The 25,595-nt window shown below is 39.7% G+C and overlaps 1 protein-coding gene across 9 annotated transcripts in view; it reads left to right on the forward strand.

Moving 5' to 3' along the window:
• EPB41L3 (erythrocyte membrane protein band 4.1 like 3) overlaps nucleotides 1–25,595 on the forward strand; it is a 265,820-nt gene that overhangs the window by 99,342 nt on the left and 140,883 nt on the right. The window contains exon 1 of one of the 9 annotated variants that reach the window (XM_061595943.1): nucleotides 4,924–5,016. The exons of 3 other annotated variants lie outside the window; for them this stretch is intronic. The gene's annotated coding sequence lies outside the window, so the exon portion shown is untranslated. Of the gene's footprint in view, nucleotides 1–4,923; nucleotides 5,017–5,966; nucleotides 6,105–6,937; nucleotides 6,961–7,033; nucleotides 7,124–7,155; nucleotides 7,391–25,595 lie in introns of those variants that run through there. 5 more of the 9 variants (XM_061595979.1, XM_061595971.1, XM_061595989.1 and 2 more) reach the window with 5 other exon arrangements.

Here is a 25,595-nt window from a genome sequence, read left to right on the forward strand (position 1 = left end):
TCCCTTCTGCACAACATACGAAGTAGACCTTTAGTGTTGTGGCACCTACCCTTTGGAATTCCCTCCCCTTAAATATTAGACAGGTGCTGTCTTTTCAGTGCCTACTTAAGGCTTTCTTCTTTCAACACTCCTTTTACGTGGAGACTTTATCCCAGTATGCATGTACATTGGAATTGTTTTTAAGATGTTTTTAATGATTTTTTTAAAAAATAAGTTTTTAATATATTTTGTTTTAAAGATGTTTTTAGTGTTTTGTTACTTGTTTGCTGTCCTAAGCTCCTTCTGGGATGAAGGGTGCAATATAAATTTAATAAATAAATAATAGTTGTATTACAGGGTTATTAAAAAGAATAATGAGATCATACTTTGTGGCAGCCCCTAACTTGTGGTACAGTAGGGCCCTGCTTTTCAGCGCCCTGCTTTGCAGCATTCTGCTAATACAGCGGCTTTCAATTAGAGTAAGGCCACACTCATACGGTGCTTGTTCCGCTTTTACGGCATTTTTCGGGCATTGGGCACCATTCTATTGAATGAGTTCCGCTTTTAGGCGAGTTTTGCTTTTAGGCAGGGGTCTGGAACGTAACCCACCATATGAGTGGGGCCCTACTGTACTCACTTTTCACATACGTTTGTCTGGTATCTTTACAGTTTTTGATGAAGTTGCACCTCTTTACCTTGGCCTTAGACACTTATGATGTATATTTTTAGAACCCACCCAATTTTTGTGGTTGTAAGTTGTTTTAAATTGTTTTTAAGGATGCATTTTAAATTGTTGCAACCTGCCCTGGGACCTCAGGGTAAGGGCAGCTAATAAACTAAAATAATAATACTCAGAGCTCAAAACATGACATTCTAACTGTTTGGTCTCCATTGAGCATTCATGCATTATTGGAAGTCTAATTACTCAGAATAATATATTATCACGGAATTGGGAGGATGCAGTATACTTGTTGCACAGGCATATTCCATTTTATTATACTTGTATATAGTCCCCATGAGTTTAAGACCTATAGGGCCTTTGCATGAAGAAAAATAAACAAGTAGAATTTGCCACTTTCTTTCCATGATGTCTCTTTCTCCATTCTTACTTCAGCATTGGGGCAGATACAGATACAATGTACGAGATCACAAAAGTAATGCTGCTTCTCTTTTGATTGATGTTTGTTTAAACAAAAACTGGGGGGGGGAGAATCCAGATAATTTGAATCCGGTCAGTTCTACATTCAATCTTCTCTGTCATCTGAGACATAAAAACTAAAAGAAGTAATGAAGAGATATGGGGAACCTTTGGCCCTCTTGCTGAACTACATCCCTAGCCATTGCCCACACTTGCTGGGGATGATGGGACTTAATAGCTCAGTAATATCTGGAGAGCCAAAGGTTCCCCACATCTGCCTTGGCACAAGAGTTGGGACTGTCATCACTGACTATGGGCTATGCTGCCTGGGCTGATGGGAATTAAGAGCAACAACACCTGGAGGGCCACAGAGTCTATCCCTGCTCTATATATTCTTTCTTCCATATGAAGGCCATTTCCATGTAGTATAAAGTCTGAAGTTGAGCTGTAGCTAAGTTTTGTCCTTGGTTTACTGTTTGGGGGAGAGAAACCTTAAGTCCAGGTTCCCACATAAAGCCAAGCCAAACCACGGCTTAGCTCCAGGTAATGCAGCAGCAGCAGAACTAAGCAGCTATGATTTCTGTTTAAGTACCTACCCACATGCTTGTTCATTCATGCTTAGCCATGGTTTTGTGTTGTGCTGCAGTGGCATCACTAGGGTTGGTGTCACCCGGTGCGGTAACTCATGGTGTCACCCCCATGACCTCCTCCCGTACCAGACCTAGGATGCCTAGGGTCGGGGCGGCTCTGGGTTAGGGTTGCCATATTCCAGTTCCACAAATCCGGCAGGATAATTTGCATAGTATTTGCATATTAATATTTGGATTGTCCAGTTGTTTTGTTTTTGTGCCTAGGAATTAGCACCAAAAATTGGGGAAAGATGTGAGAAATCTTTTTTAAAAAAACTTACAATTTTCAGCCTTAAATGCCTAGACTCTAGTTTCCAACACTATGGAATGTTGATTGATTAAGAGGATTTATATCCTGCCCTTCTGCTGTTAAAAACAGAGCTCAGCACAGCTTACAAATATAATAAAAACAATAAAAATGCACAATCAATATAAAAACATAATAAAAACACAAAATAGCAACAAACATAAAGTAAGTCTGGGCAGCAGTACGGTTAACCATTACATATATGATATATTTCAGAGATGTGGTGGGTGGAGAAAAACAAGCCAAAATGTTAGGAAAAGGAGTCTTTCACGCCACATGCTCAGTTGTAAATACTGTTGCAGCAAGTTTTACAAGTTCCTCCAGTATTCCACTGGTGCAGGCACTCGAGACATTCAAAGTATCTGTATGTTTCTTAGGTTTTATAAAAGCAGAGCTTTGCTTAACTTAAAATTTCTTCTCCCTTTGATCAACCACATCTACACAGGTTCCACTTCCATACTCAAAATGAAACTGGGCCTGGAGGTGTGCAACAACCCCACACATACCTTGCTAATTAGATTACCAATGCCAGGATGTCTGTCTTATCGACTACTTTCCTGCTCTCCCCCCCCCCCCCCGGGCATCATGAAAGACCCAGTCCTGGGCTCAGAAAGAAAATAAATATCTGGTCCTCTTCAAAGTACTGATAAGCCTCTTGTTTTAATTAAAATAATAATTATAAGTTCTTGCTCTTATCACTAATGGGTTAATTATCTTGCATATGCTGCTGTTGCTTCTATGGCTGTAACGGAGTGAGGTTAAAGATAAGTGAAATGCAAATAGGGAAAAAAACACAGAAGGCAGTAACACTTTCCTAAATGTAATACCATACCAACCACAAGAAGATTCCTTATGAGTAAGGCAGAAAACTAAGCATCTCACAACTAGTTAGGATTCCTAACCAAAAACCAAAAATATGATAAATGAAGAAATATTTATATAAGCATGACTATCAAATATATTTATTATTTACACAAACTGTAAAGATATTTATAGTGCAATCCTAGGTTTATTTATTCAGAAGCAAGTCCCAGTGTATTCAGTGGAACTTACTCAAACAGGGACAGAACTGCAACCTCAAGTGATAAGCAACTTCATTCACACAACCCAAAATTCTGAATCATGCCACTTTACGCTGTTTTGCAACTGTTTATACTTGTTTTTATGGTTATTGGATTTTAAAGGGATTTATTTCTTGTTGTGAGCTGCCTTGGTTTCCAACCCTACCTCACAGGGTTGTTGGAAAGACTACACACGCACACACTGCAGATGTATAAATACATACAGCCCATATAATAGTTTATTGTCAAACCAGTTGGTCATTGCAGAAAAATCAGTATTAGTTTTAAAAAAATCTATTAGTTTCGTACAGAATAAAAACTGTAATACCTAAGTAAGCCCTGCCTACTTGCTTTAAAATAGGACTGGAGGGGGGGGGAGGGGGACAGAAAGAGAACACAAACACAATTCTTTTTTACATTCACTCCAAAGTCCCATTGATTTTCAGCACATTCATAACCATGTCTACTCAAAAGTAAATCCTATTGAATTCAATGGGATTTACTCTGGACATATGGGATTAGCAATGCTTTTACCCTCACAAAAGCAAGTATTGGGAAGGTTTTCAAAACACTGCCCAGGATCTGACTCCTACACACAAGAGGGGAAAAAATTGAAATGTATATACTTACCCAATTTATGAGATTTTCAGATAAACAGGGCGGGAAACCACCATTTTCTGGCCTTTCAATGCGGTTTACTAGACACTGCCACAGGTCAACCAAACGCTTCACTGATTGGCTGCAATCCTGAACAGGCAGGGTTAAAGCTACGAAGTGCTATACAATAGTTTAAAAAAAGATTTAACGGGGGGGGGGCTGACATTTTTATGTATATCTCGAGAACAGGACCACCTAGAAACCTTTTTTAAAAAAAAATTAAAGCTGAGAATCCGGGCCAGCTAAGGGGCTAAACGGGCACCAGGTGGCATGCAAAGAATCTGGGTAAAACCCAGCTAACCGGGCAATATGGCAACCCTACTCTAGGTGACCCCCCCCTCTTATGGTGTCACCCTGGTGCGGTCTGCACTCCCCGCACCTGGCTAGTGATGCCACTGTTGTGTTGTGTACCAACTGGGCCACGTCCTAAAACTAGATTTCTACTAATTTGCTCATTGAAGTAAGCAAGCCATGAGTTGGTGTAGCGGACTGAGTTATGAAGCAGCAAGTCCCCAATTTGAATTTTGCTTCTGCCAGTCTCACTGGGTAGTTTCAGGCAAGCCATTCTTGGCTGCCGCCTTTCCATCTGGGAATGATAAAACTTGACCTATCTTGCAGAGTTCTAAGGATTATAGCATGATCATGTATGTAAAATGCTTTGAAAACTGCAGTGCAATATAAATGCAAAACATCTATCTTAATATATAAATGTAAGTTGCACTGAGATTAATGTGACCTACTTTCAGTTAGTGTTCTAGTACTTTTTAAAAGTAAGAATGCCAGCAAATTCTGGACCTGAATCAAGCCAATTTCTCTTGACTCTCTGTACTGTAATATTATTCCTTTTAACTGCAGTTGTATTACACCATTGGCATTTGGGTATGTTTGGCTCAGAAGTGGTTCACATTGGCTGGATCTAGTAGATCCAGGCATCTGCATTGCTGATGAACAAGAGTGTGTTTTAGCATATGGTTTATTTAAGTGTAAAAGTTTACTTCACTCATCTTAAAAGAAAAAAGCTGGTAAGACCTTGCTTCTCTCTCTCCCCCCTCCCTTCTCGGGAGTCTGGCAACGCGTCTGCACATTTCTGATTTGCTGAAAATTGTAGAGGGCTCGTCCTCGGCAGAGCCTGGCTGCGCTGCTCTTACTTGCTGCAGCTGCTGCAACGTCCCTGTGACGTGCTGGAAGCAGACTTCGATCCCGAGTCCCAGCTCTTGTTCTCCCTGCTGCGCTTTTTTTGACAAGGTACGCACAGCCCCGTCTTTGCGTTTGCTTCTTATCCCCATATTGTTTTGCGAACGTCCCTTCTGCAAAGCAGATCTGGGAGGGTGGAGGGAGAGAGCCAAAGGGAAGGGGGCTCCAAGGCCTTCGCCTTCTGCTCAGATTTATTTAAGTCTCCCGTGATGTATGTTCTAGAAGCCATTTTTAAGTTAACAGTTGTCGGTGATTGAAGATTTCGAGTCGGCTCGGCCTGCGGCGCGCCAACCGGCTCTTGTGGGGTGGACACTTCTGTCTGCGCCTTCTCCCTGCCGAGAAGCTGGGGAGAGACATTAGGGAAAGTCGCTTCCCCGCGCGCCGAACGAGGGGGCCGTTTTGTGGCCTGCTTCCCAATGGCCCTAGTGATTCGATGAGCTTGGAGGTATTAGATGAGCGCGGGAGATCAGGGTTGGACGGTGAGCTGCCTGCTGCACTTGCTAGTTCCGGCCAAGGTCTTCGTGCTGACTTAGTAAAACCAGCGTGATCTCCAGAGAATGTGCCCTGAAGGTGGAGGTGGGATGAAAGGCTTTTGCAAAAAACCAAAATAAAGCAGTAACAGAATGCCCTGGGGCTTCAGTAGGAAAGACACGATCTGCCTTGGAGCTAAGGGAAAAGGTATGCATCGGCTGCATCAGGGTGCCATCGAAACGGCCGGAGGCTCGGTGTGCGTGTGTCACTTGAGAACGACTGAGGAAACGGTATTGTTTGAACGTGTGAGTTGACTTTGCTGCTGCTGTTAAATGATGCCTGTGGTTCTGCAGCGTTTCCCTCTTTGGAGTTGCCTGGGGCGGAGGGAGTCACGTTGTTATGGAGCGGCAAGGGCAGGGCGCTGTCGTCATGGCATGGTGCCGCTAGTGGGGGAAGACGAATGCCAATAGGAAACGATCGAGAAGTATATTGAGTGGAAGTTAGCGGCGAAGAGCCGTGGATACTTACCTAGGGCTTGATTAGTTGCACTGTTGCTCCACATGCTCGTGAACGGGCGGCGTACCAAACCCTGCAAGTCAGCCCAGGTATCGCGAACCTTTTGCCCTTCTTGTCTGACCTGCTCTTTCGTTGCACCGTTGTTTGGGACGGTGAGTAAGGATTGCCCTTCCTAGCACGAAAGTGCCCATCCTAAGAAGAGTCCTCCTAGATCAGACCAAAGGCACATTTAGTCCAGCATCTGGCCGCCAGCAAAATCCCTATGGTGCACCCCCTCCTCCGCCTTCTTTGTTGTCACGCCACCTTTCTTTACAGTCTTTCTTTCGCTTAACCCCCGGGAACCCTTCCCTGTCACGTAAATGGACAGGATGGCCCAAGTTTTCATTCCTCCCTGGGCCTCTTCCGCCCCCCCCAACTTTTCTCTTGGTGTCCAGTTGCAGCCATCTGGATCTTTTCGTGGCAGCCTTCTTCTCCAACTATGACTGGTCATTTGCATTTCTCCCATGATGGTCTGTAATCATTATTGACGCTCCTGGCTGGGTAGTCTTTTTATTGAGTAGCGTCAGGGAGCTGCAATGAGGGGAGGTGGATGTACTACGAAATAAACAGATGCCCAAACTTATCTAAACTTCTGTGGTGATTTTATGAAGCAGCTTTGGTATCAGCAGGATAATATCCTGAAGTGGGGAAAGTGCCTTCTCCTGCCCTTTAAACGCCGTGTGGTCTTACGTAGTAGAGCCGCTTTTCTACAGTCTTTTTGCTTGGCACAAAATTGTACATTTGTTTCACTGTTTACCTGTTTTTCGGCTTGGGCCGCTCAGTCCTTTGCAAAGTGGACTGTGCACACCGACGTGCCTTCGGTTTTCCGCCAGTGCCCCTAGAAACTCATTTTGGCGTTTAGCTACCTCTTCTTTCCTCCGTAGGTGTCCGCTTGTTCCTTCTCTCCCTCCCCTGGCTGCCCCCGCCTCGCCTCCTCGCCTCGCCCCAGCTCATGGTTTCTGCAATGCGGTGGGTGTGGCTATATAGTAAATTGTAGCTCTGGACCTCTGCAGTGAAAGCGCTGTCTCCAGGTCCCCTCTGGCTGTATGTATCTCGGCTGCAGAGCGGAGCTGAAAGTTAGCAAAGAAGAGGCGGCTGCGGGCTTAAACAGAAAGATCGAGGGAAACAGCTGGTATTAATCAGACGTATACGATGAGGGAGGAAAAAGAGGCGGTAGAAGAGGGCTAGTAGAGTCGGGAATCAAGCGCGGTGTTTCAGTCGTGGGTTAGGATTAGAAGTCGTACTTCCCTGGTTTCTGAGTGGCACTTTCGAAGAATAACTCAGTAGTTGATTGCCATCGTTTATCTGACCACAAAGGGGTAGTGAATTCTACAGCTTGTGATAAAGATAACCTTGATGCAAAGTGTTTGTGTGCTGTATTACACGGTGTAATAAGAGGGTGTGTTCTGTCATTAAACTTTTGTCAAGCATTTTTAATTGGTTTGTTATATCTCTGAGTATGTTGCTGCAACTTGTAAAGAAGATTGCTTCTCTTAAAAATGTCTATATATCAACTGGGTTGGGTTTTCCCCCCTTTAAAACATTATTTCAATAATTTGAAAACAGCTTAAATATGCAGCATCGTTTTTTAGATTGCTTTGTTACTTTTTGTAAAACATGGATAGTTAATGTTTGATTAGTGCTTTTCATCTGATTTGATATATATTAAAGGTGTACTTAGTTCTTTTCACATCACACTTTAATTACAAGTAAAAGCTCATTTAGTTTCATATTCAGTTGTTATTTACAACATATGTGTTTTTGAAAAAACCTCTGGAATGAATACATGTGTGTTCAGGCAGGCAGTCTGGTCCAGTAAGTCTCTTTGAACTGTTTTAGACTTATTTCTGAGCAAATATGTATAAGATTAAATGTTGGTTCCTTAGTTTTATACTTTAGTTATCAAACTTAACTGGGCACTTCTAATGTCTGAAAATACAACATTAACACATGCCACCCTGTGTTTTACTCTGTCTTATATTAGCATCTGACTTACTATAGAGGCTGAAAGACAGATATTATCTCTTGCAAACTCAACTGCCCCATATTATTTAATTTCAAACGTATAGTTGCATTTCAGAGTACTATGTGATACTGCAGAGCAACCTTTTACATTCTGTGCAAAAGTAAGCCCAACTAGTTCAATGGGACTTACTCTCAGTTAAGTGTATGTAGGATGTCAGTCCTAATCATGATCTTAATAACCTCACTGAATTGAACTGGAGCGCTAGAGTGGAAGTAAAATTTATATTATACATCATAATATAGAGGCAACCTATCCTGATTAGAATGAAAAGCTACTGCTACAAGTTTATTTTTCTAGTTTGCACTTAACAGCATGGCTGTCAGCATGGTTGCAACATAGTGTGGTAGTTATCCTAGTAATTACAGTTGTACATGGGTAAAAACAGCACATTACCTTAAATGCATGGGGGGCAGAGGAATAAATGTTTGCATCATATTTTTAATTACATGAATGTCACTAATGCTGATATCACTTTGACTGGATTTGTTTTTAAACCATCTCCTCATGATAAAAACTGATGACTTGTAAAATTAGCTATTATCACAGGAAATGTCTGTCATATTGTAGGGTAACTTTGGTGGAATCTTAACTGCTGCTGTAGTTTAATATTATTGGGAAAGAGGGTGGAGACATGGAAGCATCTAGAATTGTAGCAATGATGTCCTGTTGCTGCTGTGGGTGTGACATCACTTTAGCTCAAGGAAATGAGGGTGGGGCAGTGAGACTGTCTGAGCCATCTTTTATCATAATACATAGTACTCAATAAATATGACTGCTGTTGCTCTTTTGGCTGTCCATTTGAAGGAAGGGCAAATAGAGATGAATCTGGAGGGTGTGCTTGCATATATCTACCTGTGTGAGTTTCTGCAAGACCTGCTCCCTGCATTTCTGGCTGATTTCCACCTGGCCTGGAAGGGTGGGGCCCTGTCTCTCTCCAGCCACAAAAGCAGCAACTGCTGATGGGGCCAGAGACCATCTACCTGTGTGAGTTTCTGCAAGACCTGCTCCCTGCATTTCTGGCTGATTTCCACCTGTCCTGGAAGGGTGGGGCCCTGTCTCTCTCCAGCCACAAAAGCAGCAACTGCTGATGGGGCCAGAGACCATCTACCTGTGTGAGTTTCTGCAAGACCTGCTCCCTGCATTTCTGGCTGATTTCCACCTGTCCTGGAAGGGCGGGGCCCTGTCTCTCTCCAGCTACAAAAGCAGCAACTGCTGAAGGGGCCAGAGACCATCTACCTGTGTGAGTTTCTGCAAGACCTGCTCCCTGCATTTCTGGCTGATTTCCACCTGGCCTGGAAGGGTGGGGCCCTGTCTCTCTCCAGCCACAAAAGCAGCAACTGCTGAAGGGGCCAGAGACAGTGTGTGTGTATGTGTGCGTGAACCTGCTGCTCGGGATGTCTATAGACTACTGGGGTTAGTTGTTTTTTAGTTGTTTTGGGGGTCAAGATTTAATTTTGGAGATTCATTTTTGCTGTTATTTGGACTATAGCATATTTTTGTTAAACACTGTTGTGAAGTGTGTGGGGATTGTTTAATTGTATATTTATTGAGATGTTCTCATCAGTTTGTTGTTTATTATTATTGTTTGGCTACTTATATACTGTGTATATTTATATGTTAAAAATAAAAATGCTACTTATTTGCTGGGAAATTGAAGATTTTTATCTAGGCCTTTTTATAAAGTGTTTGGTTCTCTTATTGTGACACATTTAAATGTTTTTTCTTTTCTTTTAATAATGTTATTTGTTATTTAACTTTGAGAATTGCATTATTGTATTTATGCTTTATGATGTGTTATATTCGTGTTTTTGTAAGCCACCTTGAGGGCCTTTTGGCCATAAGGCGGGATATAAATTTAATAAATAAATAAATAAATATCTGCAAATAATACAAGTTGAGATGTAGATAAATATCAAGAAGCTGTTCATTACCCCTTTACTTCCAACTTTCCCCCCCAAATAATAGCTGTTATTAAAACTTCATTGTTTGATATGGATTGTGAAACTGGCAATTGGTTTAAGCAATAAAGCTGCCCCCAAATAATATATCTGTAGCAACATGAATGTTAACATTAATTTAAATGTACCAGTATTGATATGAGGTTTTCTTTACAAAAAGAGAGAGAACATTATCCATGAAGACCATTGATGGGGAAAAGTACACTGTATGAGATTATATGGTTCAGGTGTGATTGTGAATGCACTATTATAAGTAAGCAAGAAGTGCTTACATGAGATGAAATCAGAATACAGTATGTTTAGAATTCTGGTTCTGGTTGCAGTAAGGAGTATTGGTATGTCTGTGTGGTTAAAATCATTATGTTTCTTAATACAAAAGTTTAGTTGTTTTGGAAATACATTGTAGACTCTGTTGAGCAACAACCCCAATTAAATCAAATTAACTCATTTACATCAATACAATTTCATGTATAGGTGTTCAGGCCAGTGCCCTAAGTTTAACTATGGAGTAAAATACTTCAATCTAATTGTTTCTGACAACTATTAATCATGAACAAGTAAAGCAAGATGCCATGTGATTGCACAGACAACCTCTCTGTTTTTCCACAAACTGGAGATATACATGCAACTGTGTAAATATGATTACATTCCATCTGTGTCTAGAATTAGGATATGCTTATTTAACTAGGCAGTATTAGAATGATGGATTGCTTTCACCAAAGATGTACAAGTTGTAAAAACACCAAGAAATGTATGGTAGGAGGACTGATGAGAAAAATGTCAACTGAAACATCTCCCTGTCTTTACATTACATTTTGATAAATATGAGGTCCGATTTCTTAAATTAGTAAGATTTCTTTTTATTGCAGATTTTCTTTCCTCATTTTAAAGAAAGAACAAAAGTCTAGTGTTGAGGAAGATATTGCATATTTCTGTGTTTAAAAGACATACAACTTAAGAGATCACAGCATCTTTTGTTTTGCTAGTGGACATACTGCTTCTGTTATATGAAGATGACCTTTGTGGACATATAGTGGCCAAAACATCTTGTTTTTTTCAAGTGCTCCTGACATCTAGGAGTAGAAACAGACTAGAATGTAGGAATAGACTGGCTCATCCATATGGCTTTGGCAAGAGGAGGTCTGTAGACTTACTGTTCTATCTCTTGCCAATACTAATGGTTGTCACCAGTAGGCATTAGATTGGATTGTCTGAGATTGGCTGTCATGGATTGGCTGTCTGAGATGTTAGACTGACTCATCTTTTGCGATAGTATGTTTATGAAGATTCAGTGTCTCTCCCTACAAATAGCTGTATACTGTCAGCACCATCACTTTATAATTTAACTTTTTTGTATGTACCAACAAAACCAGGTTCATCCTGAGCAGCCCAGATTTTTGCAGTTATGTTCAGTCTTATACATCCATATCAGAGGGTAAATCCCATTGGCCTTAATGGGTCTTGTATCTGAGTAGTTATGTATAGGCTTGCACTGAAATTTAAAAGGAAATTTCTGACATTCAGCAAAAGATTAACTTCTCCAGTGTGTTGAACAAGATTTCTAGTTATAGATTGAGATTGCATCTAATCCAAGGTATGAATTGAGTATAGAACTTGCCACCTTTAGAAATATGGTGAAGTTTACTAACTAACCGTGCATAAAACACCATCAAAATATAGCATGACTGACAGCTTCTGAAGGAAAACTAGTTTTTGGTAGGATAGTGATCTTGCTATATATAAAGTGAAATTAGATGACGTACCTGTCTGCTCGCCTGCAACTACTGCATCCCTCTATACTATATGCTATGCTGTTTGAGGGTCGTCCAGCCATCAGTAGCAGCTTCTCATTGGAGGCTGCAATGGGTAGTGTGAACAAATATTGGATATCCTTCTTATATAACCAGAAGTACTTGTCTGTTAGTGCAGAACAACCATTGAGTATGCTATATGGTTTACTACATTAACAACAATGAATGCATACAGAAAGGTATGGCAGAAGGGCCAATGATAATTTAAGCCTGCAAATTCTGTGTTACTGTTTTCAGTCTACACACTTGTACTGTAAGTAAGCCTCACTGAGTACAACGAGACTCGCTTCCAAGTGAATTTACATATTGTAATACAGCAGGGCCCCGCTTTTCGGCGGCCTGCTTTTTGGCGTTCCGCTAATACGGTGGTTAAAATTAGAGTAAGGCCCCACTCATATGGCACTTGTTGCACTTTTACGGCGTTTTTTGGGTGTCAGGTGCCATTTTATTGAAGGAGTTCTGCTTTTAGGTGGGTTCCACTTTTAGGCAGGGGTCTGGAACATAACCCACCGTATGAGTGGGGCCCTACTGTAGTGCAATCTTAAGCTCATTTATTAAGGAGTTAGTAACAGTGAAGTCAGTCTTATTTCTGAGGAAATCTGCCTACTTTAAGTCTAAAATATGTGTATCTGCTATGTGGTGAAGCTTCTGTGATGATTGCAAAATACATTAATGCAAGTGCAAATTTAAACTAGAATGTAGTTTTTTCTCCCCAGAATAGACAAATCAGGATTTAATCCTTGCAAAAACCATTCCTAAATGTGTATATATAAAATACACACATGTTAAGAGCAATGTGGGTTCCACAGCTTTATTTACTTATTTAAAATCCCAACTTTTCTCCAAAGAGCTCAAGGTGATGTACATGGTTCTCCCCCTCCTCATTTAATCTCCACAACAACCCTGAGAGATAGGTTAGGCTGAGAAGCAGTGAGTGGCTTTTAGTCCAGTAGTTTTACACATACTGTGAAACTGTTTGCAAATTGAAACTGAAGTATTGAAACATTTCTTAGAAGTAAGTGAGGTTAACATTCAGTTCACCTTTCCCCCCAAACACTGGATATTAGGAGATATTTTTTAAAAAAACCCTGAATGAACAGGTAGTTTTGAATGGGGGCAAAAGGAGATATGAGATGCACTTAAATTCCTTCATATGTTTATATAGTTTTTGGTCTTGCTTGCATTGTTATGGATTTAGCAGTTCTAGAAGTATGCTTCTGTGGGATGGATCATATGTGTTATACCAAAAATACAGTTCATGTCAGAACATTTACTGAATACAATCAGCCCTCTGTGTATGGTAACTTTGAACTCTTTCATATACACTAATACCTCAGTTAATGAAGTATACACATTCCTGGACATTACTTTTTTAACAGAAACTTTGGTACCAGAGGTAGGAATAACTTGGGAAGAACAGGGATAGATTCGTACACCACAAACAAGAAGAGTAGTTCAACATATTTTAGCAAACTTTTTATTCAAAACTAACAATACGCATGTCTGAAATGACTAGGTCAGGAAAGCCTTGCATACAGACCACTTCAAGACTTCTTCCAAAATTCATCCTGGGATGCCTGCCTTGCCTTTTTCCTTTGATCATGTAGCATCTTGATATAGCAATCTAAAGTTTTGATCACAGTTCTCTCTGCACACTTGACCAGGCAGGCAAGGGGCACCCCCCCCCGTCCTTGGTGTCTGTCTCTCTCCCCCCTCCTACACTTGAGCAGACATGTCTGCAATAGACAGTGCTTCCAGGGCACCTGAAGCACTGTTTACTGCAGAGGCGCCTGTGCCACCTGGCAAGGAGCGCCATTCCAACCATGTGTAAGAGAGCTGCCTGCAGCAGTTGCGGTCCAGTAGACAGGGAGCCACATTCTGACATGTCAGAGTGTGTGCCCCCACATACACCACCAGCACCCAAAAAATACTTTGTTAAAAGGAGCTTCTTTCCTAGAGGATTTGTTAACTGAGGTATTACTGTATAGTGGAAGAAGTATGGCTTTGTTTAGTTTTGGTTTAAGATTAAAGCCTAAAGAGAGAGCAATTTTCCCACTTTGCAAAATATAACAGCATGAATGAGAACATCAGAATGGGGGAAAAGGAAGAATCTGTTGGTTGAATACTATTGAGAAGGCACAGGGACAGTGCCTGGATAATGACAGAGGAGAGTAGCCTGTGATCATGTAGTGCAGATGCCACCAGTGTAGCACCTGAGAAGCGTCTTAACAATACCTGGCATGGACCAATGACACCATTAGGGCTGTGCTGCTGACTACTTGTGCATTTTAATATTATACCACTACTCCACAGTGCTTCCCCTTCCTTTAGTCAGTGGATGTTAACACTCTCTGCATGTACCATCATTGTACCATGGAAGTAATTATGTATGTATAAGAACTGATAGAAATATGAAAACTATCAAGTGACTTTAAAAAAAATTAAAGAGGAGGCTCAGGGGAATCTAATGCCTACAGAGGCAGCCAGAGTAATCCAATAATAGGAAATAAAACATTCCCTCTCTTTTTCTTTGTGTTTTTCCCCCATGTCTAACCCTAGTACTGTTTCAGCTCTAGAGAGAGAAGCTCTCACCCCTGTTTAGGTAATCCATTAAGTTATTCCTGTATGCATATTTTGATGCCTTTTTGTATGCACTACTACTGGCTTGAATTTACTAAATCCTGTTCTTATGCTTCTCCTACATGAGATTGCATAGGCGAGTGTTGATGCAATACAATCCTTATCAAATTGGTTCCAATAGTATTTTTAACCTTAACTTTTTTCTTATTTCTTAGTGAAGCTGCAACATCTGAGAACCCCTTCTATTTTTTATATTTAGCTTGGTTTTTCTTGAAGCCTCCTACTGACTGGCTTAGTTCACACATAATGCTAGGCCATGGTTTATTAAACCATCATCTGAGCTATGCCCAGTGACTTATGGTATACTGCTAACAAACTGCAGCATGAATCCATAGTTTGTTGACTTACAAACCTTGGTTTGTGCTAACTATGACTTGATGTCACATGTGAACCCAGCACTGTTCCTTAACCATGATCTGTTGACACCATCCCACCCTGATGCTCACCAAGCTACAAAGGCATGAGGCAAGAGCAGCTGGAAAACAAACCAGATGTTGAAAAAACAACCCATATTCTATTTGATCCTCTGTGGGACAACTCATGGTAAATTTGTGGTTTCTTAAACCTTGGCTTAGTATTTTGTGTGAATCAGGCCAACATACCATAAACCAAAATCCAAGCTGTTGCCTTTTTTAATGCTACAGTGTTCTAGTACATAGCTTTACGTTCAGAGTTGGATTATTTTTGTTAGTGCCATGACCAACTTAGAATCAGTATCTAGCTATTGAATTTATTTCTATATAAGCAGTTCAGATCTATTTAGAGGGAATCTAAATGGAAGCCCAAACCTCTGTTATCAGAATATAAGTAGTTTCCAGGTACTCCTGAACAGTATGTCCCTTTGAAATTACAGTTCTGCTGTTCACTCTGATAGCAGAGTCTGTGACACATAAGAACCTATAAATGTTGTACACTGTAGTACCTGTATTGAAGAGGTTTACTATAAAAATAGACAAAGGGATAGAGGAGAAAAAAGAAGCACTGAATGATATAACCACTAAAGGTCATTTAGCAGTGCAGACCAAGAATAGAAATAATATTCTAATATTCCCTATACTGAACTTTGCGTGTAAAGGAGTTTTATATTTAGTGCACTACTCCAGTGTTGTTTAGCTGTAATTTCAAGAAGATACTGTTTTAAATAAAAAAAAATGATAAGAATGAGATATATAATAGAGATATCAAACTATCATTGAAAGTTTTTGTTATATTTAACTTTAACAGTGACTTGGAGAACTTGTGCTTTCATTTGCATTTCTCTCCTTTCATTTCCTTTTCCTCATGTCTTTTTATATTGTAATCCTCAGGGCAGGGACCATCTTAATACTGATTTTTGGCTTAAGTGCAGGTTATAAATGCCATTAATTAATAAATAGATTACATTAGAATATGAATAGTTATGGAGGAAGTAACAGATAATCAGAGATGTGGGCCTGCTATGTATTGAACAGAGATTGTTCCTTCAGTTTAGCAGAGAGTTGACTAAGAGAGAATGTAATAGTGATAGATGAGATCAGTAATGATGTGGGGAAAGATAGCTCTTTTATCGTGTCTCACACTATGACTAGGATTTAGCTAATTGCTTTAAAATTTAAGGGCAACCAATTTAGAATGAAAAATAATTCGTACGCTTTTACACTTGTTGATGTAAATTTATTCACATGTAATTTCACAATAATATAAGTGTATTCAAAATAAGGCCATTCGGAAAATAACCACGGCTACTAAGAGTCATTGATTCAATATCATTCCAAGTGTACTCCCAAATAGGGATGGGCAAGGATTTCTCTAAAATTGAACTTTGCGCCAACCTTCCTGATTGTTTGCAGTGTCCTGGCCAACCCTATTAGATTCAGACTCACTGGAGTGTTTTTCTCTGTTATGTTTAATGTGAAATCTAAGCTTAGAATGTTTCATAGATCAGATTACACAAGGCATGGCTGATTGGGAGTGGGCAAGCAAACGGGCACTCTTCAGGGGGTGGGAAGATGGCTCAGTCTGTTGATACCTGGGAATCCTCCAGCATGTCCTTTGTGACGGGAGCAGAATTCTCTTCAGCCTCCACCTCTGGCCATGCCTCCGATTCCCTCTCTCCTTGAAATTGTGACGAAGGTGGCTTGGGTGAGCAGCTAGGGTCAGGAGGTGCAGTAAAGGATGGCTCCACAGCCGGCTCCAGCTCTTCAGCAGTAACAGGCGCCTCTGGGGTGGGTGTATCACTGACAAGACTACTGAAGTCACACACTCCCCAGTCTCAGCCTCCTCCATTTGCAGCCCGCTAGGTTCCTCTCCAGGATCCCAGGCCTCTCCTTCCTCCTGCTCGCTTTGCCATGAGTTCTCCTTGCGGTCCATGACATGCAGGTTTGCTATCCTTGCGGACCCATACTGAATGTCATGAATTTCCCTGGCTTTTCCCAACACTGTTTTTTTTAAAAGGCATCATTTGCTTTGCTAAGGTGAAACTGGCCAGCCTGTGCCTTTGCTTTATGTTAAAGCCATCTCTTTCTCCCAGGACTGGAGGGAAGTTTACAGTAATGTGTGGATGTAAGTTGTGTCTCTCTGGCTCAACAACGTTTTGATGTGAAAAATTCTACTTTACTGATTTTTATCCTTTTCAACAAAATAGCTTTACAGTCTTACACACAAAATCTGAACCATTTAAGTTCAAAAGAACTGGAAATACTGGTTTCCAATGACTGTACATTGAATCTGCTGCAGCAGAGAGAATTGTCCACGTTGTTAATAATGCTGCTCCAAGAAAGGGAGCAAACTAAAGGGCCCCTATAATTGCTATATTTCAAATTCCATTTAGTCAACCCCTAGTAAAGAGGCTGAAAAACTCTTTAATAAATTATAAAGCCAGAGGGGGGAAGTTAGGTCATCTTGCCCATCCCCAAATATAGTACACTTGCATTTTCTTACTATACTGTTGAATACTCTGTCAATTTTTAAATGATTCATATGGGATTTTTACTAGCTCCCTACAGGAACTGTTCCATAGTCCATAAGTGAGCTCTCTCCTGATAATGCTTTCCTAACCTATTTGCCCATTCTAGAGGAAAAATATATTTATATCATATTATTACCATTATTACTATTTTCACCCTTTTTGATATTCAAACATTTAGCATAATAATTGGCATTATCTATTGTTTCCCCCGTACAACTATTGCTGCTTAGGAAATAATCTTCTTCTGTAATCCCATTAACAGTTTGCTATCTATATATTTTATGGGGACAGAATAATGAAACAAATGCCATAGTAGACTTGTGCATCAATGAACAAAGTACCAGATTGGAGTGCAATTATTTGTTTTTATTTAGTGGATTTATATCTCACTTTTTGACTAGAGTCCTCCTCAAAATGGCTATTGACATTTATAAACATGACAGGTACGCCAGGAGGCACATGCTCAAAAATCCAAAGCTAAACAACTGGCCCTGCTGGAGCAGGAACTGACATCAAATATTCCTTCCTATAGGGCAGTTACTAAAAGTTAGCCCGGGGTGGGGAAAAAAGATTGCCTTGGTTTGCCTTCCTTGTTTGCTTCTTTCTTCCCGCAGGGCAGTGGGTGTCAGCTGGCTCTGTGGGAATCGGGGAGGGACAGTCCAACAGGAGCAGGCCTTTATGTTGTCTTATATATAAAAAACAGAATGTTGGGATGGGGAGGGGAACAGTGGATAGCCAAATGTGTGAAAATAAAACTGTAGATATTTATTTGAGCAATTGTAATATATAACTATTATAGATCATAAATATTTCATGTTAATATATATGCCAATATTCAGGGATATAATAATAATAAACAATGAGTCCCTAAAATAGGACACGAATAGCATGATTTATAGGGAACACAGGGCAAACTTGTGTTTTTCATAATTTAAATTTATTTATGGAATATGGGATGCATGTTACCATGTCAGTTTGTCATGAAAGGAAAGCTGGAAATGTAGTCATTTCTAATTTTAATGGTGTGAGCTTACTTAAATACAACAACTGCAGTAAAACATTTCAGAAACTTGGAGTACTAGGAATTACGAGGAGAGCACACATTTGCTACTATAGAGCCCGAGGATGCCTCAGATGTTGTTGGACTCCTAGCTCCCATCAGCCTCAGGTAGCATGGTCGGGGTAAAGGGAAGTGTAATCTAGCATCATCTGGAGAACCACAGGTTTTCCACCTCGATATAGCCTATTTCCAAGAATGACCTAAGGACAAACGTTGTAAGGAGTTAAAAATTAGCAGCCAGCAGGATATTGTAGACTTTTATTAAAGGGAATAATGTGTGAAAACTTCCAATTTTACCTTTCTACTTTACTACTGTTGCAATTAAACAAGAATACTAAATATAAATTTAGGATGAACACCACCATATTTCATATAATCCTTGTTGTAACATGCCTTGTGAGGGCAAGAACTCTGAAAGGCAGGTTAAAAATCTGTTAAAAAATCTGTTAAATAATTACAACTAAAATCAAGACTGGATTCAACATAACTGCTCAAGTTGGTAATATATAAGCAGCAGTTCTTGCCAATAAATTGCTGGGAGGTGGGGATTGGGTGGGAATGTAGGGTGTCCAATCTGCATATAGTTTACCAGGTCCAGGAAATGATGTTGGCACCCCTGATCCCAGTCCAGGATTGCTGTAGCTGGCAAATCATCCATAGGTGGACATAGGCACTCTTTGCCGCTGATGCTGTCTGGGCCTCTAGTAACAGTACTGGATCTAGAAGTATCCCAAACTACATACCTGCACCTTTAGGAGGTGCTCCATTTAGAAAAGACTGTTTGTCCAATTCCTGAGAACCCCGCACCAGCAGCACCTCTGTCTTGTCATTATTCACTTTCAGTTATTGGTACTTATCCAGCACGTTACTTTCTCCAGATACCAGTTGTATATCTATAGAGCTGCCCCTGGTTCTGTGGGTATGTTACAATAGAGTTTGGTGTCATCTGCATATTGGCAACAGTAAATAATAATATTTTCTTTCCTATCGGCACTGGAAAAAGAAGTGCAGAATCCCCAAAGCTGTGGTTGTTGTAGACATCAGACTACGCCAAGGAAGGAATATAAATTTTTGAAATGTGCCAGTTAATGTTGAGTACACTGTGTATCTTCCAAGTGCAAGCTCTCAATATTCCCTTTATTATCCATATACTGTTCATTATTGTTGGAGAACAGAGAATTTTATTAAAAATGTTACCCCCATCTCATTCAAAAGGAGACAGGAGCAATAAATGAGTAACATTGGAATGGTCTGTGTGTGTGGCTTTTTTCTAAACATTCTGTTAGAACACTGTTCTTCAACCTTGGGTCTCCAGATGTTGTTGGACTACATCAATACCAGCCAGGTTACCAATGGCCAAGGATGATGGGAATTGTAGTCCAACAACATCTGAGGACCCAAGGTTTGAAGAACAGTGTGTTAGAAACATTTGGGGGAAGAACTGAGTTCTTGTTAGTGAATTGTATTCAGATTTTTTATATTGACTATAGTTATTAGGGCTGTGTACAGCCTTCCCTGTCCACCCTGTGGCCTGATCTGTGGACCCCAGGGAAGGCCAGTCCACCCTGTCTCAAAGAGGAGACCACCTGCCCTGTCCCAGAGCCATCCCCAGGGATGCTAATGGTTGTTTTTTTTTTTAAATACAGTTAATTGGCAGGGAGCACCTCTTCTTCCCCTGCCCTGTGAGCAGGCGGGTGCAACCAACATCATGCAGGATGGAATTGTCCTGCTTACCAGTTGGTAAGCAGAAGGATTCCGTCCTGCGCGTTGCTGGCTGCTGATCCTTCACAAGCAGTTTCTATGCATGCAGGGAAGCTGCTATGACAAGCGGCTACCAGCACCACACAGGATGAATCCTCCCGCTTACCAGCTGATAATCAAGATGGTTCCATACTGCAGGGTACTGCTCCTTTGCAAGTGGCTTCCCTGCATGCGGCCATGTGAAGGGGATGGCTACTGTGCAGGGCTTGGGGAGGCCTGTTGGGAAGAAAGAGAGGTTGCCCAGGAAAGGTACCTATCTTCTTCTGCAAAGAAGTGCTTTCTTTGCCAGGTTTCTTTCTTCCTATGCACACCTGACTCTCCTTTCTGGCTGATGCCCCACCCCCTGATAGCCCGGGATCACTCTGGGCTACCCAACCCACCCATAGAGAACTGGATCTATCTCAACCAGAATCCAAATAGGCCTGATTTGACTTGGGCCTCGAGCCTCTGCTGAATCAGTGCACGGTCCTAGTAGTTATTTTATGCAAACCTGTGGTAATAGGGAAACATAAGTCCCAATGATAGTAGCTGATGCAAGTAAAAGTTCCTTCTAAAACTTCAGTCATATTTATATGAGAAGAATCCATGATTCAGTTTTTGTAGATGCAAGACAGCATTATTCAATCAACCTGTATAGGTCTTCAGGAATTTTAATGATATGGGGAAAGCTACTGACAGCTACAGTTTTATAGGTAGACAGCAATGTGATATGAAATAATAAAGATGACTGCTGGATGTGGGAAGAGCTAATGTATGAATACTGTTGGAAGAAGAACTTTTAAAATAATTTTTTTAAAGAAAGTAACAGTAATCTACTCTCTTTTGGGGGACAATACATTTTTAAGAGGGTTTATACAAACATGGCTGTACATTGTGTTAATGGCATTGTAATTTGTACATAGCTGGTTAAAAGCTTGTTAGCTCCTGCATCAAGTACAGCTTGGTCAGAGTGGCATTGTAGCCCATTCTTCTACGTTATGTTACAGCTCCTACGTTATTTCATCTTCTCTTTAATTATCTCTTGTGCAGAAGAAATTGTTCTCTTTCTTCAGCCCCTTATTGTTCTTGGAAACGTCACTCTAACTACACAGCAGAAGTTCTACTGTTCTCCTTTTATTTATTTATTTTTCTCTTACCAGGTATTTTTATGTAAGAGAAAGAAAGAAAGAAATTACTTATTTTGGTCTGTTTGCAAAAATGTGTGTAAAGGTTGTAGAGGAAAACGAAAACAGAAATAATTTTCCAGATTTGGGACCTTCTCTGTTTGCTGTTCCTCTATATATAGTATATGTCAGAGCAATAGTACTTTTCAGCATCCTACAGGTATGTAAAATTCTTCTTTGTAGGAAGCCAATTGTGTAGTTACACTGTTTATAACCCCAGAATGAGAGATGCTTTCTCTGTGATAATCAAGGGGTATGTATGTGTGTGTGTATAAATCTATATTATTGGCTAAGTTCAATAAGAAGGTTTTAATTAAGGGACTCCATTAATTGTCTATGCATCTTACAAATAAGCCCTTGTTTACTTATTTATCTGAGTTAGGGTGTATTCAGGTGTTACATTTTACACAGCATTACCTCAGTTTTAAACATTTGCAGTGGATGTGCCATACTAAAAAATTATTGCTGCTCAATGTGACCATCAACAAGAAGTATGCCAAAGTACAGCAGTGGATCTCTCTTCCATATAAATGCAGTTTACGAAATCAGTGGTATTTGTGCTTTTAATTAAGATGCACCAATAGAAATGAAAAGAATGGAAATAATAATATGATGGGGTTTGCTTCAATAATTATTGTGGCTCTCATTTCATTATTTGCAAGTATTTTGGTTTCTTATGCATGCATTTGCAAAGACTTCCACAAAATATATAATTAACATCTAGAAATTCCCCACTTCCTCGTTGGGAAGATCTTTTGGGTCATGGCTAGTTATTAATATTTATGTTCACATGTTACCAGAAATGACATGTAGATAGAAGCCATCCTTATTAATGTACTTGACTCTAGTAAAGATCAAAAGATTGCCTAGATACAATCATAATTTGCTCTTCTAATGGACATGAGCTTACTCTCAGCCTATTAATAAATTATAGAACTGCTAGCCTTGCATCTGGGATCTCATATCTCAAAAGCTTTTGAAATTGGACAATAATGGAATGGTTTGGATTTTCTTAAAACACTAGCAGCGTTTAACATTTGTAGTGCTACCAAAAGAATTGAAATTTCAAACTCTGCAACAATTTACCAAATCTGTTACCAATGAAAGCACATATTGCTTCTATTGCACACATACGTCTGATGCCTATTTTGATAAATGTTTATAATCTTAATATTCTAAAACATTGCAATAAACAAATAGGAAATGGCACTTTCATCTGTGTCTTATTTCACTGGCAAGAGTGATACTGTTGCTAATGTCCTATGCCTGTTTTAGCTGCTAATAACTGAGACTTTCGAAAGTACCTGTGGTTGTTGGCATCCGTAGACTCAATAGTTTGATTCCTAATTCAAAATATGTAATATAAGTTAGTCATTTGTTTGGCACAGTTCTTATTTCTGAGAAGGTTACTATTAATCAGGGATTGTTCAGTCTGAGCCTCCCTGAAACGGCCTGGTGGAAATGTATGTTCAGGGTTCTCTTTAGGCTACAGGGTCATGTGTTATGCCACCGTGGTGACTTCACTGGGACTTGAAATCAAAGTCTCAAGCTGGTTTCGAATCCTAGTAAAGATGGAATCCTGCTGTGTCTTGAGTAAGAGTGAAACTATAGTTCAAGGTGTAGTGTGCAGCTTTGTCATTTTTTTTATGTAATACTAAGTGGGGAGGGGGTTGGTTTTCATTGGGAGCATAGCACACAAGGAAAGGAGGGAGGTGTAACATTTCCCTTCCTAGTTGTAATCCCAATGAAAATTGTCCTATGAATAACTAGTTAGCATTACAAAAAAGCTGCCATTGGCACCAAGGGAGCTTTTTCCTAACGCTGTTTTTGCTATGCACAAGGTGGGGACTTTTTCTCAGGATCATGGTAGGAGAGACAAGGGATAAACCACTCATCCCCAAACTTTGAAGTCCTGATAAAAATTGGTGGCACTCATGTTTTGCATTTAAATTTTAAAAACTGTAACTAAGCTGTATACAGTGCATCTTATGTAACATGCAGTTTGATCCTGTTGGTGTGGATATATATTTAACCACAGTTACATCAGATCTGGGTTAGGATTTGCTCTAAAATATGAAAGGCCTGATAAGAGAATCTCATCCACGTAGTACTCTACAGCTGGGTTAGGCAGACTTCAGGTGGAAAAGACAGTTAAAATGAAAAAATACAATGCCCTTGGTATTTGTTTTTCACTTTCACCAGAAATGAACTGAATTCATAGTTATTTGATAAGAAAGTCCACTTCTGGTTGGATGGCTTTAAAAAAAGATTGGACAAATTCATGGAGGATAAGGTTATCTATGGCTATTAGCTATGATGTCTCTGTTCTGCCTCCACAAGTTGGGGACAGTCTGCTTCTGAATACTAGTTGCTGGAAACCACAGAAGGGGACAATGCCCTTGCACTCAGGTCCTGCTTGTGGATTTCCCATAGGCATCTGACTGACCACTGTAAGAACAGGATGCTAGAATAAATGGGCCATTGGCCTGATCCAACAGGCTCGTCTTATGTTAGCTTTCTTCATTTCAGAGCCTAATTTATGTCCCAGTGAGCTTTCTATAAGGAACTGAAGAAAACAGCCAATAGCAGCTGTTTTTGCTCCTTCATTTTCATCCAGTGTAACTATCATGAAAAGGTAGCTAGAAATATGGGTAGTATCCAACTAAGTCAAACTCGAAGCTCATTGAAATCAGTGAACTTTTTTTTTTTTACAATAATTTTTATTCAAATTTTCATAAAACATAGAAAACAAAATCATAAAACATTCAAAGACAAAAAACAAAACAAAACAAAAATGATTAAACAAAAAAAAATAAAATGTTGACTTCCCATTTGTCACATATCAAATCAGTTATAGGTCTACAATATATAACAATCCTGTCTCTTAAATCATATTATAAAATCACTTTCCTCCAGTAGTTATCTTAATTAATCATCAAATCTCATAAACATTACTTTATTCTTTCCACAAAAAGTCAAAGAGAGGTTTCAATTCTTTAAGAAATATATCTATCAATTTTTCTCCAAATAAACATGTCAATTAATCCATCTCGTTAATAATTATAATAATCTTATTGTCATAACCATAGTCCAAATAAACATTTCGATTAATCCATCTCATCAGAATCTGTTAGGTCCAATAATTTCAATAGCCATTATTCCATTATCCCTATTAGTTCCATCTTCCATCTTCAATAGTCCTGTTAAGTCCAGTAATTTCAGTGTCCAATCTTCCATTATCAGTATTCCATAATAATCTTGCTGTTGTAGCCATAGTCATATAATAAGAGTCTGATGGGAATTTCCTCTATCCCAAATATTTTCTTGCCATCCATTCTGAATAAGTTGCTGAAATACTGTTGTAAAGTCATATCTGTGTTCTTCTTTTTTATAAAATGCACTGGCTCATCTCTTAAGAGTTTTTCCATTGTCACATGGCTGCAGTTAATTCCATAGATTTTCTCTATATCAAGCTCCATCACATCATTCCAGTCCAGAAGATTATCCAAGCCATTGATAACTTTATCTCTAATATCTTCATTAATTTCTTCAAAGATAACGTTAAATTCCAAACAGTAGATTTTATTTCTAAAATCCATAAACTCCAGATCTTTTTCCAATTCCACATTTGTTCCAATCTCCAGGGCTTGTATCTTCCCTTTATTTTTTCTTTTCTCATCTCTGATCTCATTCTCCTCTCTCACAGGATCCCCTATTTCTTTAAGCTCCTGCGTCATTTTGCTCAGTTCAATTTTCAGCTCCTTACTGCCCTGTCGCAGGGTTTGTTTCGTTATCTCAATCTCATCCATTATTTTCTGAAACATAGTTACTTCCAGATTCTCAGCCACTTTCTTGATTGCCATTTTTAAAACCACAAAAACAAAGCAAAACAAAAATAAAGAAGAACCACTTCTTATTTCAGCAACAATTGGGTTAATATTCCAGGCTTGATGACATCACAGTATAAACAGAGCAGCCTGCCTTATCTCTCTATGTTCAAGAATGCAAAACAAATTTAGTTCCCAGCATCAAAACAGTTAGTGGCGTCGTGAAGAAGCAGATTCGTCAAAATAAAATAGACCAAAAAGAGAATAGTCCCAGACAATATAATATTCCTCGGAATAGAAATCAGGAATAGAAATCCCTCTTCTGTTTATTATCTTTAGAATGCACTTCCAGGACAGCTTTTTGCGACAGAAACAGAGATAAGCTGTTAATTTCGTGAATAACAGAGAAGA

This window comes from Rhineura floridana, chromosome 1 (assembly GCF_030035675.1).
Source record: "Rhineura floridana isolate rRhiFlo1 chromosome 1, rRhiFlo1.hap2, whole genome shotgun sequence".
Lineage (NCBI taxonomy): Eukaryota > Metazoa > Chordata > Lepidosauria > Squamata > Rhineuridae > Rhineura > Rhineura floridana.